Source organism: Falco cherrug, chromosome 7, assembly GCF_023634085.1.
Source record: "Falco cherrug isolate bFalChe1 chromosome 7, bFalChe1.pri, whole genome shotgun sequence".
Taxonomy (NCBI): Eukaryota; Metazoa; Chordata; class Aves; order Falconiformes; family Falconidae; genus Falco; species Falco cherrug.
In genome coordinates, this window is record NC_073703.1 from 35268404 (window position 1) to 35285592 (window position 17189).

Genomic DNA, 17189 nt, shown 5'->3' on the forward strand with positions numbered 1-17189 from the left:
GTCTGCCACCCTCGGTGTTTGGTGCCAACTGACTCAGGAGCCAGCAAGCTCCCACCTGCTCCCACTGATGTCTTTGCTGGGTGCTCTCCAAACCATGGGACATCGGGAAGCAATTATGGCATTTCTCTCAGATTTTTCTCCCTTTGAGCAAAACGAGGATGGTGAAAGACAAATCCTTGCGGTGGAAGGTGAATTTTCCAAATCAGCTGTTCTCAGCTCATCCTGGAGCACTGATGGCCACAGTCCCTCCCAGTAAGCCTCACTCCATGGCCAGGCTCTCATCTGGCTCTGCCATAGGGATACAGCTTCAGGGTGGTGTGAGAGAAGGCTGTGGGGAGGAGGTGGGAGAGGGCATTGCCTCCAGGAGGGAGATGCTGCAAGGCAGGAGCGGGGGCACGGGGAGGACACGTCTGCCTGTGTGCAGGCAGTGGCCGTGTCAGCGATTCCTGGCAGCGCTGCCAGGATGTGAATCAGGACAAGACCTGGTGGGCTGGCTTGTGTCTCTTGGGCTCATCGGTGCCTGGTGCTACGCAGGGACAGGGTGTCTGGCAGGGCTGGGGGATGGTGGGAACCAGTCACTCCATCCCATCTGGTGGTTCAGCCTGGCAGAGATGCTTTCCCTGCTGCTACCTGACAGGGCAGGTTTGTTTCCAGCACAGCTTGGCCGTGGTGCCTGCCACGGGGCACTGTCCCCTGCTGCAGAGCCCTGCTGGCACAGACGGAGCCGTGGCTGGGGCTGTTTGCCCAGAGTTGCTGGGTGACACTGGTCTCCTGCTGAGGCTTTCTCAAATCACCTTGGGCAGGCAGCCAGCCAGCCCTCAGCCCGCTCTTGGGGGCATCCAGTTTTACAAGGCTGATGCAAACCACCCTGGTACACTGGGGCTGGGGTCCCCATGCCCTGGCATTGCCTGAGGGGATGAGAGAAGGGTCCTGTGGCTCAGCAGTGCCCAGGGTGGTCTGTCATTGTCAGCAGGCCCCCCTGCCCAGACCCAAACCAGCTCCCCGAGCCCAGGCAATGCCCTTGCTGCCTGCTGATTTGGGGCAGGAGTGGTGGCTGAAGCACAGTGGTGGGGAGCAAGCTGGGGGGAATCTGGAAGTGGACAGATGTTGGTCCAGAGGTGGGATGGGAAGTGGTCGGTGCCATATTGGCACGGCTGGAGGTGGCAGAGGAGCTGCACTGGGGAAGGGAGGGTGCAGGGGCAGGATGGAGCTGGGATGTGAGATAAGGAGTGGTGACTGGGTGGGATGGGTTTCCTCATTGCGTAGGGTGGCTTTTCCGCCTGACACTTCCATTGCTAAAAATACAGCTGTGCTTCTACTGCAGACCCAGGGCAGGTACCCACAGCACCCAAACCCACACCGCCCACAGCAGCTTGCAGGGTGGCCGTGATGGGGTCTCCATCCCTTCTTCCCCATGCTCAGCATGGGCAGAGGTTGGGTCTCAAGGGTACCACTGACTCCATCCTCCTGAAGCCAGGGATCAGGATGGAGCTGCAACAAGCAGCCTGAACCGGCTCCTCATAGAATGCTTTCTCCGTATTTTCCCTTCCCAACAGAGAGTTGCTCCACCGCCAGCATCTTCTGGGACTACGCCCACAGCTACAGCATCCTGCTCTGTCTCCAGGCTGAGTGACGTGGATGTCCATGCAGGGACCTCGCTGTTCATGCTGCTGGCCTCTCAGAGTGACTCTCACACCCCATGGGTGAAGTCAAAGACCAGGCTGGAAGAACAGCCACCTCCATGGACCACCCCATGGCAATCCCTTCACAGTGCCTTTCCCTGCTTCTCAGAAAGCAGGAGCCCATGGGGTTCCACAGGGTTGGGAAGGGACCGGAGGTGGCACGTCCCCTGACACCACGTCGCTGGCTCCATTGTTCATTGTTCCCTCTTGGCTCAGCAGATCTGGCATGGGGACGGGAAGTGATAAGGGGGGAGAAGGCACCACTCCAGTTCCTGCTCTCCAGCAGGTTATTTCCCAACTCCCCAACCTCTCCTTAGGTAAACGCAGCACTTCACCTCCCTTAGAGTTTGCTTTGCTCTCCTGCACTCACCATCCAGCACAGCATGGGGCCCAGGGAAAACAGCACAGCTCTATTAATAGCCCATGGGGTTGCCAAATCCCTTCTGTATGTTGAAAGAGTGGCTGAAATACCATGATTCAGTCCTTGGTGGTAACACACCACGGGCCAGTTCCACGCTGGGAAGGCTCCCAGTTTCGTTCCAGCCCTGGAGGGCGATGCTCAGCTCTCCAGCAGGGGAAGGGCCTTTGCTCCATCGGCTGGGGATTTCTTGGCTTGCTTGCAACACAAATAGTGGTATCGTTAAACTTGGTGGTGTTCCTCTCCATTGGCAGGTGCCCAAGCTCATGGGCTGGACTCACTCTGCACATGGATCTGTAAAGAGTAAAACCCAAGACTTCTGGTGAGGTCAAAGCCATGCACCCGTTGTTGCAGCTACTTGTGCCCAGGGCTGAAGTGGGGTCTCAGGGATGAAAGCCACGGTGTCTCTGGCCCAGCCCTGCTCCATGTGCAGTCCTGCCTGGAGGAAAGTGGACAGCAGAGCCCCTCAGTGCAATGCTTGGAGCATTTCCTCAGCCCCCTTTTGAGTTTTAAGTCTTGGAGTCTTCTCTCCCACAGCTGGGCTTCTGGGAGACCCATGTTGGGGAGTGGGAGCTTTGGAGAGCTGGGTTAGCCTGGAGAGATGCTCTGGGTGACTCCCTGTGGACCTTGGACCTGCTGTGGGGAGGTGGGTGGGAGAAGTGGCCCATGGTGAAAGGTGGGATCCTGGACAGTGAGGGCAGCAAGGAGGGCACGCAGCAAGCTCACTACTCTGGGCTTCAGGAGAGCAGGCTTTGGCCTCTTCAGGGATCTGCTTGGTAGGGTACCATGGGATAAAGTCCTGGAGGGAAGAGAGGCCTGGGAAAGCTGGTTAATATTCAAGGATCACCTCCTCCAAGCCCAGCAGCACAGAGGAAGTCGGGCAAAAGTGCCAGGAGGCTGCATGGATGTGAACAAGGAGCTCCTGGACAAACTCAAACACCAAAAGGAAGCCTACAGAGGGTGGAAGCAAGGACAAGTAGCCTGGGAGGAATACTGAGACATTGTCCCAGCAGCCAGGGATCAGGTTAGCAAAGCTAAAGCCCTGATGGAATTAAATCTGGCCAGGGACATCAAGGGCAACAAGAAAAACTTAGGTATGTTGGTGATAGAAGGAAGACTAGGGAAAATGTGGGCCCTCTCCAGAAGGAAATAGGAGACCTGTTACCTGGAACATAGACGGGGACAAGGCCAAGGTAGTCAATGGCTATTTTGCCTCAGTCTCAAAGGCAAGTGTTCTGGCTGCACTGCCCAAGGTGCAGAAGGCAAAGGCAGAGATAGGGACAATGAAGAACAGCCCACTGTAGGAGTAGATCAGGTCTGAGACCATCTAAGGAACCTGAAGGTGCACAAGTCCATGGGACCTGATGAGATGCATCCATGGGTCCCGAGGGAACGGGCAGATGAGGTGGCTAAGCCACTGCCCATCATTTCTGAGAAGTCCCAGTATGAGGGGGACGTGAACCTGTTGGAGCGAGTCCAGAGGAGACCACGGAGATGCTCAGAGGGCTGGAGCCCCTCTGCTGTGGAGACAGGCTGAGGGAGTTGGGGCTGCTCAGCCTGGAGAAGAGAAGGCTGCGGGGAGACCTGACAGCACCTGCCAGTACCCAAAGGGGCCGACAGGGAAGCTGGGGAGGGGCTTTTTACAGGGGCCTGGAGTGCAGGACAAGGGGGAATGGCTTTAAACTGAAAGAGGAGAGATATAGATGAGATATTAAGAAGAAATTCTTTACTGTGAGGGCGGCGAGGCGCTGGCACAGGCTGCCCAGAGCAGCTGTGGATGCCCCATCCCTGGGAGTGCTCAGGGCCAGGCTGGATGGGGCTGGGAGCAACCTGGGCTGGTGGGAGGTGTCCCTGCCCGTGGCAGGGGGCTGGAACTGGATGGTCTTTAAGGTCCCTTCCAACCCAAACCGTTCCATGATTCTATGACGTGGAGGCACCATGGGGCTGTGTGAAGGGTGCTACAGCGTTGCACAGCAGTGAGCAGAGGAGGGAGCTCCAGCTGTGGGCCGGGCCAGGCACTAACACCAAGGCAAATATTTGGAAAGGCAGTTACTGCCCAAAAATAACTGCAAATGCTTTCAGGAGCAAAGCTGGAACAGTGTCCATGGGCAGCTCCCAGCATGGGGGACGGAGGTAGAGCAGGGACACGGCCAGCACTTGACCATCTACCACCCTTTCTGTGGCAGTGTGTGGGGTCTATGGGGCTTCTTTTGGCTGAGCTTTTTGGAGACACCACCCCACCGCGGACCTGGCAGCTGAGACGGTAAAAAGTAGCTCTCCTCCCTTGTCAGTACATGGATGCTGAAATATGGGTACCAGCATCCAGACAGTTAAACTCAATTCAAATTCAGACAGTTCAAATTCAACCTCTCTGTTTAACTCCAGCCAGAAGAGGATATTTGAGAGCCTAAAGAGATTAGCACCAGCCTGGGGGCCTTAGGTAGGGGTCCCTGTCCCCACAGACCTGCCCAAACCCAAGCGCAGCAGGGCTGGAGCCCTGGCAGTAGCACAGCCTCATTGCAGGGGAGCCAGATGTGCTGCTGGCAGCTGTCTTTGGGCAAACCCGGGACCACAAGCACAGGCTGTGACTCACTGGCCTCCCACCAGGCAGCATATCGCATCTCTGCAGTGCAGGGCAGCCTGCTCGCTCCCCCTGGGTTTTCCCTTGGGGAAAAGTGGGGTGTGGGAGTCACCCAGCCAGTTGCAGAGATTTCAACCCCATCAAGAGACGTCAACCTCGTGTCCGGGTCACATGGGAACTCTCCAAGCTCGGAGGTGGCAGGGAGGGGACTGTCCCCTCCCAGTGCTTGAGCATCCTGATTCCCTGGGGACTGAGCTACCTGGGGAATCAGCCCAGCATCGGAGACAGGAGTGTGCTGGTGGGGCTCACAGGGACATGGAGATCCTGGCAGAGTTGCTCTGATGGAGTATTTCCGTTGGATAGCCAGAGTGAAGCCAGCAGGCTTCAACTGAGCTTCAGCTCCATCCTTGCCAAGGACCCACGTGGCCCCAAATCTTGTCCCCAAGCCTCCAATCCACTCACCATCCCCAGCAGCAGTCTAGCCAGGCAACCTTGGGGTGGGACATATGAGAAATGCTGACTGTGACTGTCACATGTCCCCTGCCACCAGCTGCTCTGGCAGAGACCCCTCTGGGGTGGGACCCCCTGGCAAGGTGCCAGGCCCCCCAGGTGGGGAGTCCGGCCACAGCCTGCTCAGGGTCTTCTCACTGATAGCATCCTTCAGTGCCTGTAGGTGGGTCTGAGCTCCCCGGGGGCTGTGTGGTTTCGCGGGGCATAAGGCGGTAGAGGGATGGAGCAGACCCCCAGTCCAGACACTCAGCTTGGAGCTCCCACCAGCTCAGAAACCTCAGGCAAAGCCCCTGCTCGCTCCTGCTGAGCCGCAGCTGGGTGTAAACCCCAGCAGGCAGCAGCAGCAGGCACCGGGGACATCTAGGTGGGATTCCTCACCAGGGTGACGTGCCCAGAGCCCTAATCCTGCCTCTTCCTGAACCATCCCCAGGCTTCTGCGTTTCCCTCCTGCCAACCCCCCCACATCTCTTCCCACACCGCCACCTGCTCCCCGGGAAGAGCACAGATCCCGAAAGGCTACGCGGTGTTGAAACTCATCTTTCAGGTGTGGGAATGGGTCGATATGACAATCAGGGTGTGAACAACTGTGCTTTGACCCACCGGCAACCGTCTCCTCAGGTGGTCCCTGCCCTGGTGGCACTCGTCCTTACTCCTCCTGCTGCAGGCAGCTGTGCCCATGGGCAGACACTGCTGCCTGCTGCTGGCCCTTTGCACAGAGCTGGGTTTCTCCAGGATTAATCGACCATGCTCTGAGCTGTCCCCATGTGCAGACCTCAGGGTCCAGCCTCTTGTCCCCCTTCAGCATGGTGCCACCTCCCCTGTCTACTCTTAATGAAGAGCATGAAGATTATGAGTTTGCAACCCTCTAACACAGCAGCTCAGGGGCTCTGGCTCCCAGGGGACATGAAGGCCAGGTGAGGACCTCAGAGGGAAAAATCCCCAAAGCTGCAGGTCCCTCTGCCTCTCCTGCAGCCTCTTGCCCTTCCCCTCGGGGCGGGGAGGAGGCAGCAGTGAGGCACCACAGGCTCCGGGTGCAGGCAGGGACCTGCTTCATTTCTTCTCCTTCACTGCAGAGGACTCCTCACCAGAGCCTTCCTCACCAGGGATGCACCCAAACTGCTTTTGAAGCCTTTACATGCGGGTGAAAGCTCTGACTCCATATCAGGGCTGGCTGTGACATTCATGTGTCCCTGGGTCCCACCTAGCTCTTGGGCAGTGCTGCTCTGTGTTCCCACGGATCCCTTTCCCTGGCGGATCAGCAAAACCCAGGATCCATGAAGAAAAAGCCACCAGAAGCCTAACCTGATTGTTTATCCTCACCCCACGATTCGTAGTGAGGTTTGAGTCAGGAGCTGGGGATGTCTGCAGCTGCCAGCTTGGCACTGCCGCAGCCTCGGGCAGTCAGACAGTGGAGCAGGGCTCAGAGACTGGTCCCAGGGGGCTCGGAGGTCCCAACACCCATACTGGGGATGGGTCATCTCCTGTGTGACACCCTCACAGGCCCCCAGGACACCAGGACAGCCATCCTGGGTGGGACCAAGACTGTATCTGCAGCAGAGACCGAGGGCAAGATGGGGTTGGCATCCAATCTTGCCTCTCCCCCTGTCCATCCAGAGGGACACCCAGTCCTTTCTCCCAGTTTGCAACTGGTGGGCACAGGCTTTCTGTGTCAGAGGCAGATGGGTCCCTCACTCCCAGCGCCTGATTGTAGCAGGGACAGGATGCCCAGCAGGGACTGTCCCAGTGCTGGGACTGGGCAAATGGGGATCTCCCTGGGAGCAAAGGAGGTCAGGACAAAGCCAGGCCAAGCCATGAAGAGTGAAACTGGAGGGTGGGAGCATGATTCAGGCTGTCACCCCAAGGCAGTGCAGCGCCAGCCAGAGGAAATCCATCTTGATTCATGGCTTGGGAAGTCCTGTGGCTTACTGGGACTGTGATGACCATGCCACCCCACAGTGAAGAGGGCTCTCGGCGATGGGGCACAGCCAGATGCCAGCATCTCTCCCAGGCTCACCTGCAGCCCAGCCGTGGGGGATGCAGCAAAGCAGTGAGATGCCAAGGGTGAAACACAGGTTGCCAAAACAATGCATGGGTTGAATAAGAATGAAAATGGGGATTTTTCACCAGAATGGATTTCTCTCTTCCTTTATTGCAGCCAGGAGCACAGCACGGTCTGTTTTAGGGACTCAGCTCCAGCCGGGATAAGGTCTGAGATATTTTACTTTATCTCTAGATTCCAATTCCCAGGGAACGGGAAGGGCTTCACAACACAGCCCAGCTGTCCCCAGCTTCCCGTGGCAAAGCTTCAACTATTCCCCTGGCAAGCCGTGTTCTGCGGTACCGGAGGAGCAGAGCCAGCTGGCTGCTCTTCCCAGCCTTTCCCTGGTGCTGACAGCCCCAGTGACCCTGCAACACTGGTGGGGGGTGGCAGGGGGAACTGTGAGGACACCCCACCGCATCCCCTGTCCCCACAAGGTGGGTACATCCCTGGCTAGACCCCAAGCTCCTTGCTGCAGGGTGGTGGTCCCTTCAGGAAGAGTGCAGGTGGATTCAGAGGGGCTGCGTTGGCTCTTGGTGACTGCTGACCATTGCCAGCCAAGGCTGTTCTGACTTGCCCTGTCCTTGGACTCATTCCTTGAATCCCAGCTAGTGTCTGCTGATGGAGACAAGCTACAGAGAGACCTTCAGCATGAGCCAGCAGGGCCAGCCTTGCATTCCTCTTCCCAAACAGCTCCCAAAGCAGATCGATGTTTTTAAGGATATGAGTTAAAGCCATTTAATCACAACCTTCCTGCTGTCCATTTCCTTTGGACCTCCTTGACTTTCCATGATTTTTCTCTTAAGCAACATCCCTCCAAGATCACGAAAAACAGTTGAAAATTGAGTCATCAGCCGTGAGGAATATTTAGCCCTGCTGTCTTCTCTTCTGCACCACGGGTCTTCCCTGATTCACCATGAGATCAAACTCCTCTGTGCATTCACCGTCACGTGGTGTGTCAGGGTTTTCCAGGGAAAACAAGTGCTCCAGCTGTACGGGGAAGCATCCTGCAGTCTCCCAGGAAAAAGGGGCTGGGCTTTTAGCCTGGAGGGTCTTGCTTATCCTCTGCCTACAGCCAGCCAACCCCGGTGACAGTCCCAGCTCTACCATGGATGGAGTCCCTGCCACCCAGCCTCAGCAGTGAGCAGGACCAGTCTTCACACAGGTAATTGTCTTATTTTACCCAGCCCAGTCCTCCAGTCTGGGCTCACTGGTGGTGTCCCAATGCCACGGGCACATTAACGTCCCCGTTCCCTGCATCAGCATCAGGTTGTTGACACCCATTTGTCCCAGCTCTTCACCCAAGCCCTTCCATCAATATTGAGGATGGGAAGTATTTTTCTTGGACTTATCAGATAGGCCCCCTCCATTTTCTTGCCCAAATAGAGAAAGGTATTTTTTTGTTCCTCCCAGTGTGCAAAATCCAGCTGGCAGCAGGCTGACAGCGCTGCTGTCGTTGTTTTATTCTCCGCAAATCTCAGCTCTTGCTAATTGCTCTTTCCTCTGCTGGCCATTGCCTTCTGGTGGTGACCTCCACCTGCCATGTGCCCTTTGCATTGTGTTTTCCAAACCACAGCAGGTGTTGGTCTGCACTGGCGCCAGCTGGGAGTCCCACAGACCAGGGTGGGACATAAGGCAGAGCTGTGGGCTGATGGGGAGTTTTCAGCCAGCTTCTTGTCCCCCTCCACCCTGGCTGTCCCCCGGTTATGCCATGCCCTGGGATGTGGCTCCCTGTGTATGGGAGGCAGCCCTGCTCCCCTCGGCTGCTGCAGTCCCCTGTGGACCACCTGAGAGGACAGGGATGCCCCACCTGCAAGGACAAGGACCCCCTATGAGGACAAGGGCACTCTACAAGGGGCTTAGACCCTCTGCAAAGATGAGGACCCTGCAATGACCCCCTACAATGATAGGGACCCCCCTATGAGAACAGAGACCCTGATGCCTGGACAAGGAGCCCACAGTGACCCCCTAAAAGGACAAAGACTCCACAAGAGCTTCCTCCAAGGGCAGGGAACTCTTGGGAGGACAGAGTCTGCTCTGCAAGGATGGGGACCCCAAAGGTGTCTGCTGCTCCAGCAGCCATATAGCCCTGCAGGCTGTCATCACCCTTCCACTCCCAGAAAGGCGCCAGCAAATTCAAGCAGTGGGAAAGGGCAATTAAATATGACTTTAAAAATGCACCGGGTGCTGCTGTGCAAAGGCAAGTCTCAAAGCAAACACTCTCCAGAAGAAATCCTTCCCAGCTTAGCGCGTCCTTCTAAAAATGCAGAATCACTTCAGAAATATGTGAGAAAACATAAGCTGCTCCCCCTGAGAGGGAAAAAATAGAGCAAAGCAGCAACGTGATGGTGTTTGCTGACTGGACCTGTGTCCTTGTGCTGGCAGGGGACAGGGACTGCACTCCCGGGGCCTTTGGGTAGGCTGGATGGAGGCATGAGTGTATCAGCAGCAGATACCCCTGAAAGCATTGCTGCAATGCCCAGGCAGAGCTGATCTCCCTTAAAAAGCTGTCAGATGCTGAATATTTGTTTGAGTGCTCCCAAACACCCTCCAGAAGGGATGTGCCACACCAGGGCCCTTCAGCTCCCTCTCAAAGAGAGATTGATTATAAACTTGGAAAATCTTCATCATTTATTCTAATAATTGCAGCACATTGATAATAATAAGAAATAAGAAAATCAAGATCCTTTTGCGTAGCTATTTGAGAAGCATTTGGTATTGCAGGAGCGCCAGCTATTTGAAGGTGGATCCAGCTGCTCTGTGGTGCAGCGGTAACTGGTGCTGGTGGGATGCACCGGCAGGAAAATGCTGTGCCCAGGGAAGAAAAGCTGGCCCCAGTGCCCTGGCTTGCACAAGCAGCCCCACCAAGGAGGAAAAAGTTGAGCAAGCTGCCCTGGGAAGTATGCTCAGAGAGAAGGACCTCTCTGAGGGTGCCTGAACCAGCGGATGTCCTGCCCTGGATTTCCTGGTATTGGTTTTTGATCCCTGAACTTCTCTCAGGCAGGTCAGAGGTTCTGTGTTTTACTGTCCTGGGATGCCCCCAAACCCCCCGGCAGCAGCCAGCCTCCAGCTCTCAGAGTATCTTGCAGGGAGCACTCGGGTTTCTAGGCTGATCTAACTGCCAAAGCTTGGGAAGGCAAAAGGCAATGAAACGGGGGCTAAAAGTATTATCTGCAGAGAAATCCACCAGGCACAGCGGTTTCTAATGGCCAAACACACCAAGACAGAGCCTGGAAGCCTTTGCCCTGTCCCCTTTCTCCTTTCCCCTTTCCTTTTTCTCTTGCCCCCTTTCCCTGGTCCCCATTCCCGTTTGCAGAGCTGCAGGGGGTTTGCAGAGGCTCCATGCTCCTTATCCACGTCATGGAGGTGGTCCTGCAGCAGAAACGAGAGATGGTGATGGTCTTGCAGGGAACAGAGAGATGGTGATGGTCTTTCAGGGAACAGACCTGGCAGACCAGGGGATGTCGGGGACAGCAATGACCCAGGGTACTGGAGGAAGCAGGAGCACTCTCACAGGGTGCAAGAAGTTTCCAGAACTGATGGGTGATGTAATCACTCCAAGACCCCAAGCAGCTCCCTCCAGCAGCCCCATGGACCAGTCGGCAGAGCCTCTCTGCCAGGGCACAGGCTGCCCTTGCCTTCCCCAGGCGCTGGCTACACACCGGTCTGCTGAGATCGAGTGCTAGGGACTTGTCCTCATGGAGCTACGGGTCGGTCCAGCCTCCACAGGGCTCTCAGAGAGTTCTCACAGCTCTAAATGAGCATTTCCCAGACCTGATTGGATGAAAAATGTCTTTAGCGGAGGAAACAGCAGCTGCTCATGACAAATAAATGTTCTCTCATGTATACATCCACTCAGCATGACAAACTCCATCAGTCTCAATTAGCTGTATGGCCAAAACTCAAGTAGCACGAATGTCCAGGGATAAACACAGGCAAACCAAACAGCCCTGGAATGACTTCTTGTAAACACAGTTACTTCTCTTTTTAAGTCTGTGCAGAACACTGCTTTGATGTTTCACATCTGTCCTGACCAACACCATCTCCTCCTGCCCTCCCACACACAAAAGAGATAAAACCTTGTTCCAGTGTGCCGTGGCAGTGGTACTGGGGACATTTGGCTCCCAGTAAACAGCATCTTTAGTGGTTTTGATCCATCCCAGTTCCACTAACCATTGCTATGCTGCTTATTCAGGAACTTCCGGGTGCTTTCTAGGGTTCAAATTACAGTACAGGTGAGAGCAAAGGAAGGAGTTCAGTGAGGACACTGGTGCTGGAGCAGGTTCGGGGAGGGTGATGGGCTTAATGAGCTCTGGGAGTTTCTCCCAGCACCATTTTGGTGCCTCTAGGCAGAGGGTGAGGAGGCAGTGGGGAGCAGAGCCCTCTTCTTGCAAGTCCTTGCAGTGCTGTCCTTGCAGTGCTGTGCATTGATCGTGCCTGCTCCTCGGCATCCTAGCTAAGCAAAGAGCCATGCAAAAAAAAAAAAACCAAAAAATCAGTAGCCTGCTGGGAAAAGCCTGGCTAGAGACGTTTGCATCTGGTGGGTGCTCTTTAGAGCTGCCAGTGGAAGGGATAAATCTGTGGGTGCTCAGCGTGAGGTAGGGCTCTGCCAGCCCTGTGAGAACCTCGCTCATCTGGGGCACGGCAGCTCATCCAGGCTCCTCTCGGCACAGCACGGTGCCAGCAGCATGGGGCTGGCTGTGCGAAGGGAAATCTGAGCCAAAGCAGGGACCATTTGTCACTACAAAAGCTGCCAACGCTAACAGGAGCAAAGCTGGTCACAGCCAGGAGCCGGAGGAAGCTGGAGGGACCCAGCAGCTTCAGGCTGGCAGAGCCCTGTGCCCTGAAGCAGAGGCCATACCCAGCCCCGGTGCCCAGGCAATTTCCCTGTTATTATTTCCCCTTTTTATTGCCTTTATTAATTTTATGGAGTTTCCCCGGTCAGTGCGGGGAGCTGGGGGAATAGCCATGGGAAGGATGCAGCTCCCACCTTGGGAAGAGATGCTCCCAGGACACAGAGGGGACACTGAGGCAGACTGTAGGACTGTGTGGCTGGGGTTTTGACTGTGACAGGACATTGCTCACAAACTGGCTGCTCAGAGAAACACACTTTTTCGGGTTTTGTTTGTTTGGTTTTGGGGTTTTTTTTTAGAGGGTTTTTATTTCAGCCACGAACTGGCACCTTCTGCAACTGGGTCAGGTCAGCAGGAACCACAGCAAAACCAGAGCAGGGGGTGGCTGCTCTCGGCCGTGGTGCTGGGACCCAAAACCCTCCACAGATTTATAGTCTGTCTTGCTTGGAAGCCCCGGGACCTTTACTCTCCTCGTTGCATGAGCTCAGCTCACGAGGCTGCTAACAGGGTCTTGTTTTTACCTAATAAACAGGGTTTGCAGGCGAGGTCACAGTGTTTAGCACGTGGGGCAGGGTGGCAAGTGATCCATCATGCTCAGCGATGCCTCATAACTTTTATGGCCTTTTAAAAAGCCAGATGCTTGACATGAGTTCGACACTGTTTAGTCTCCTGTTTTTGAAGATTTAGAATGCTTTGGGAACTGCACCAGTGCTGGCAGATCAGCAGCATTTCCCTGCGGATTTGATGGGCGCGGATGTTTCCACGTTTCAGGGAAATCCGGTTAAAAAAAGCAGCTCAGCATGGGAAACCCTTGCGATTTCCAGGAGCCTCTCCAAACACACATTGCCCACCTCGGGGTTTTGAGTAGATGTGCTCCTTCCAAACCTCTCCCACTGCCTTTGCCCTCAAGGCAAAGCCCATGAGCACTGGAGAAGCATGATCCAGCCCTCGCCGCCAGCTTTTCCCACTTGGAGAAAGGCGATGTGTCCCCCTTCAGCATGAATCAACTGTATAAAGAGCAGCAAGTGAGAACATATACTATCGCATGCCTCATCTAGATGCTCTTCAGGGAGAGGACTTTCTCCAGGGGCAAGCACCGAGCTCACCACGCGTGCACATCGCTGCAGCAAACAAACAAGTGGTGGCTTTGGATGGCTTCACTCCCTCGCCGAGCCACCACAGTTGTATTTTTAGCTCCGCATCCCAGTTGGATGTGTAAAACTTTCCCTCCTTGTGTTTTCAATCAGTTGTAGATCATCTCTGAGCTCTGACTGGAGATTTCCCAGCACGTTGCTTGTCCCCCTTGGTTGCTTTTCCTGCAGCAGCACGTCCTCCGGTTGGCGGGGGGAGGGGGGGAGGCAGGGGACCCTTGGGGGGCTCTATTCCCTCCAGTCCTTCCCCTGCCCCTTTTGGCTCAAGAATGGCTCAGGAGCTGGAGGGGATGCGTGGCTGGCCTCACCATCCCAGGGCCCAGTGCCATGCCCAGCATCCTCCAGCTTACCCTCCCAGCACACTCGCCTCCGGCTGCGTGGAGATACATTCCTCCCTTACACATCAACCCCTAAAGCCACAGCCAGGTACCGGGGAGGGACAGAGACCAGGGAATATACCGGGAACCAGAAAGACCCCTGAATGGCCAAAATACCAGCAACTCAGCCAATGTGGGGGAAAATTCAGAGGAGACCTTCACCTCCCTGCAACACTGGACCAAAAAGCCAGGATAAAAAAAAAAAAATCATTTTTATTCATTCTTTGTAAAAAAAGCTTGAAAATATGGCTGCAGAGATGTAATTCTGCCACAGCCCTGCTGCTTCCAAGGTCTCTCAGCCCCTCATAATGACAGGGGACAGGCCACAGGTTACTCTTTCTAGGTCTCAGCACTGGACGGCAGGCTCTGATTTTAAGCCTATGATGTTTGGTGTACCCCAACAGCCCTCCTGGGAAGGGCTGATACCTTTGCTTACCAGGCTGTAAGGTAAAATATAGCCTGATTTACACTGCAGGCTCTCCCTGCTGGGAATGCTGTAGGACAATGCTCAGTGTTAGTGCCCAGTGACCAAAAAGGGACCTGGTTAATCCAGGAAAATGGGAGATGTAGGGTGACTCAAGGGACCCAGAGGAGCTGGAAAGGTTTCACATTAATATGTGGGGATGCAGAGATCTGAAACCAGCTGCAAAAGCAGAACGTGGCTACGGTAAAGCCAAACATTTCTCTTTTCCCTGCAGTCGAGCCATGGGGAATTGCCATCAGCTCTGACACCCGATGCTGAGGTAAGCCCTGGCACTGCTGCAAAGCTGGTTTGGGAGCCCAGCTGTGCCATCTTCCCTTAAGTCACTTCCTTGCCTAATTCATTTAATGCAGTTTAATAGCTATCACGCCACACACCCTCCTGGAGCCCAGGAAGATGGGCTCACTGCCCATCCTCTGCCCAGAAACACAGCTCTTCCCTTATTCTCAGGGCTCTGCTTTCCTCCCAGCCTCCCAAAAGACCAGACCAGCAATCCCAGAGATATTCTGCAGGGATGCTGGGCTCAGACACAACACTGCACACAGCACGTCAGCACATCACCCACCTTTGCAGGCTGTCCCCAAATGTTGCCCACATTTGCTGACCCCCATAAATGGGCTCATGGGGCTTTTGTGGTCCCCAGCAGAGCCACGGCTGAAGCACTCGGGCTGGGCCACGAGGTCAAAACAGCCAAAAAATGAGGGCTCGCTCCTTGCTGACAGCACACAGATGATGTTCCAAACAAACCAGAAGAGGAGCGAACAAGAGGGAAGCTCCGCTCCTTTCTTCCCTACTCTCCAAAAATGTCCCTCTTCCCAGAAACACTGCATTGCATTGCCATCATTTCCCATCCAAACCATGACCCTCTGCCTGGACCCTTCAGGTTTGTCTTTTTAAGGCAGACAGCCCAGAAGGAAAGGCAGATGCTGGCATGCTCGCTGCCATGGAGCACAACTCGGAGCCACCCCCAGGCTCTCCAGACAGCTGGGTAGGGTCCCAATACCTCAGGTCCCACAACTCCCCGCTCCCTCTGCCAGCTGTGGGAAGTCCCTCTCCATTTTTAAGAAGGCTGGTGGGCAGCTGATGCCATCCCTTGTTCCCAAGGTGTGTCTTCTCCCCCACTCATCTTCAGCAGCTTGATTTTTCAGAATGAAATGCAGACATAAAGACCTGCCTGGTGCTTTCTTGCACCAGCAGGTTTTCAGCAGGGAAATAAAAAATCATTAAGGGGCAGCGCAGAGAACAAAATGACACTTCAGCATCTTGCATTTAAGTCGGGCAAACGTCAATTGAGCTGAAGAGAGTCAAATTAATTTGGCTTTTGTAATAGCTCCTGCATGAGGCTAATAAAAGCAGTGTTCTGTGCAGACTCATGGCTCAGGATACAGAGTGATTCATGGCCCTCCTTGTTCTCGCAGAGCTCTAATTAGGGCCCTTTCCAGGGGGCTCAGATCGCATCCCTCCCCAAAGAGTGGCATGCAGGGCAGTCTTCAAGCAGAACAGCACCACACAGCATCTCTGGGTGAAGGACCCATCTCTGCAGGATGCATCATGGCAAAGGGACTTGGATCTCAGGGAGTTCCGTGCACCAAGCCTCCCCCTGGCTTTTTTTCCTTTTTAATTTTTGCATCAAATTTCAGCCAAATCACTTCCCTGAGCCCACTTGCCAGGATTGCTGTCCCTTGTTGGGGACAGAGTGACTCCACTGTAGCATTACCCTGCGAAAAGCAGATCCCAGCAGGATGGATGCTGAGAGGTTTTCTCCCAGTCCCGCATTTCCTGATGAGGAGCCATAAACCTCCCAAAGAAACAAGCAGTCGGCAATTAGTGGTCAGCAGCCAAGCTGGCAGCTGGCAGGAGCGGATCCTTGGAGCTAGAGCCGTTGGGGCATCCTGCCTTCAGGTTGTCCCCTATGCTGCCATGGATGGCTCTGGGTCCCCTTCCCACCATTGTCACACACCATGGCAGGCTGGTCTCTGCAGCATGTGACCCCCCTACTGCCATTTCCAACGTGGTGGCTTTTTTTTCTTGTTTAGAAGAGGATTAAGCAACCGATCCTGAAATTCCAGTGTGAGCAAGCAGGTCATAGCCATCCAGACAAATAAAGCGCATAGACCCATGGCTCTTCCCAAAGCTTTTGGCTCCTTTTCAAGCCAAGCACCCACTGAGACACAATGGGGTGTGCCGAGCCCTGAATCCAGAAAGTGCCTTTGCTGCTGCTACATGCTTGGGGAGGGAAATAATTGGGGAGGGGGTAACTGACCTCTGAGCGCTGGCTGGGAGTCTGCCACAGCTGGACACCCAGGGCTCAGTGACAAGGTTAATGGCTTAATTACATGAGTGATGTGACAGTGTGGGGAGCACTCCAGCTGCAGCCCCATGCGCAGAGCACATCTTGTAACCCTCTCCTCAAAATTCTTCCCCCCCCGCCTCCCTGAAACCCCACAGCCACAGGGCGCTGCCAGAAACCCGCCGGCAGGGTTTGAGCAATAGCAGCCCATGCCTGACATCTGCCCACACACATTTTGGAGACCAGTAAACTTCCTGTGGATATTGGCTGCCTGACAAAAGTGACATAAATTCTGCCTTTTTTTAGGGTGGGTATTTTTTTTTAAATTATTTTGTTAACAGGTAGGAACTTTGCCTGCCTCTCCCTGGCTTCAGGATATACAAGTTTTAGGGAAGAGCTCAGAGGCTGGGTTATTTCTGTAGCTCAGGGGCCAGGTTGTAGAGATAAAGCAAAAATGCCATCACACATCTATATAGCACAGTTTATTTTCACTTTTTAGGAAATTGGAGGCACATGTTTCCCTTCCCAGCCCCCCCTCCTGCCCTTTCCCCCCATTCTCAAGGCGTCATCCCACCAATGCTCCAGGCAGATGACATGTTTCCTCCAGGAGCCAGATTTACCCTGAGGTGCATCTTAAGTACAAACCCACACATGATTCAGCAGGCTGCTTTGAGAGACATTTATTATTTAAATAATAATTATTTATTTAATTTTTTACATCACCTCAACTAATAAACCGCAGAAAAGCTCCAAATCTCAGCACCTTTGGGCTTTGTGAGCAGAGCTGCAGCTCTCAAACGGAAAACGA